Source organism: Colobus angolensis, unplaced genomic scaffold, assembly GCF_000951035.1.
Source record: "Colobus angolensis palliatus isolate OR3802 unplaced genomic scaffold, Cang.pa_1.0 Scaffold446, whole genome shotgun sequence".
In the NCBI taxonomy this organism is placed as follows: Eukaryota; Metazoa; Chordata; class Mammalia; order Primates; family Cercopithecidae; genus Colobus; species Colobus angolensis.
Genome location: NW_012117888.1, coordinates 42,448 through 44,178, shown reverse-complemented (window position 1 = coordinate 44,178; position 1,731 = coordinate 42,448). Strand labels below are relative to the sequence as shown.

The following is a 1,731-nucleotide window of genomic DNA, read 5'->3' as shown; positions in this document are numbered from 1 at the left end:
GGTGGGCAGATTGCTTGAGCTCAGGAGTTCAAGACCAGCCTGGGCAACATGGTGAAACCCCGTCTCTACTAAAAATACAAAAAAAGCTGGGTGTTGTGGTGCACACCTGTAATCCCAGGTACTCGGGAGGCTGAGACAGGAGAATTGCTTGAACCTGAAAGGCAGAGGTTACAGTGAGCCGAGATCACACCACTGCCCTCCAGCTTGGATGAGAGAGTGAGACTCTATCTTAAAAAACAAACAAACAAAAAAGCCTTTCTTTGTGGAATCACCATGGCGGCTGGGACCCTGTGCACATATCCTGAAAACTGAAGGACCTTCAAGGCCCTCATCGCTGCTCAGTATAGCGGGGCTCAGGTCCATGTGCTCTCCACACCACACCATTTCCACTTTCGCCAAACCAACCTCACCTCTGAATTTCTCCGCAAATTTCCTGCTGGCAAGATTCCAGCATTTGAGGGTGACGATAAATTCTGTGTGTTTGAGAGCGATACCATTGCCTACTATGTGAGCAATGAGGAGCAGCAGGGAAGTACTCCAGAGGCAGCAGCCCAGGTGGCGCAGTGAGTGAGCTTTGCTGATAGCAATATATAGTGTCCCCAACCAGTACCTAGGTGTTCCCCACCTTGAGCATCATGCAGCACAACAAATAGGCCACTGAGAATGCAAAGGAGGAAGTGAGGCGAATTCTGGGGCTGTTGGATGCTCACTTGAAGACAAGGACTTTTCTGGAGGACAAACGAGTGACACTGGCTGACATCACAGTTGTCTGCACCCTGTTGTGGCTCTATAAGCATATCCTAGAACCTTCTTTCTGCCAGGCCTTTTCCAATACCAACTGCTGGTTCCTCACCTGCATTAACCAGCCTCAGCTCTGCACTGTCTTGGGGAAAGTGAAACTATGTGAGAAGATGGTCCAGTTTGATGCTAAGAAGTTTGTAGAGAGCCAGCCTAAAAAGGACACACCACGGAAAGAGAAGGGGTAACAGGAAGAGAAGCAGAAGCTCCAGGCTGAGCGGGAGGAGAAAAAGGTGGCTGCCCCCACTCCTGAGGAGGAGATGGATGAATGTGAGCAGGTGCTGGCCGCTGAGCCCAAGGCCAAGGACCTCTTTGCTCACCTGCCCAAGAGTACCTTTGTGTTGGATGAATTGAAGCTCAAGTACTCCAACGAGGACACATTCTCTGTGGCACTGTCATATTTCTGGGAGCACTTTGATAAGGACGGCTGGTCCCTGTGGTACTCAGAGTATCACTTCCCTGAAGAACTCACTCAGACCTTCATGAGCTGCAATCTCATCACTGGAATGTTCCAGTGACTGGACAAGCTGAGTAAGAATACCATTGCCAGTGTCATCCTCTTTGGAACCAACAATAAGCAGCTCCACTTCTGGAATCTAGGTCTTCCAAGGCCAGGAGCTTGCCTTTCCACTGAGTCCAGATTGGCAGGTGGACTACGAGTCATACACATGGCAGAAACTGGATCCTGGCAGTGAGGAGACCCTGACACTGGTTCGAGAGTACTTTTCCTGGGAGACAGCCTTCCAGCATGTGTGCAAAACCTTCAATCAGGGCAAGATCTTCAAGTGAACATCTCTTGCCATCACCTAGCTGCCTGAACCTGCCCTTCAGGGAGCTGGAGGTCATTAAAGAAAACTGAACATTGAAAAAAAAAAAAAACTTTTTTGGGGTTGTTATTGTTTTTATTTATTTATTTATTTTTATTTTTATTTT

The 1,731-nt window shown here is 48.5% G+C and overlaps 1 pseudogene; it reads left to right on the top strand.

Annotated features, from left to right (window-relative positions):
- Positions 1 to 273: 273 nt before the first annotated feature.
- Positions 274 to 1,587, top strand: LOC105522909 (annotated as a pseudogene).
- Positions 1,588 to 1,731: the final 144 nt, after the last annotated feature.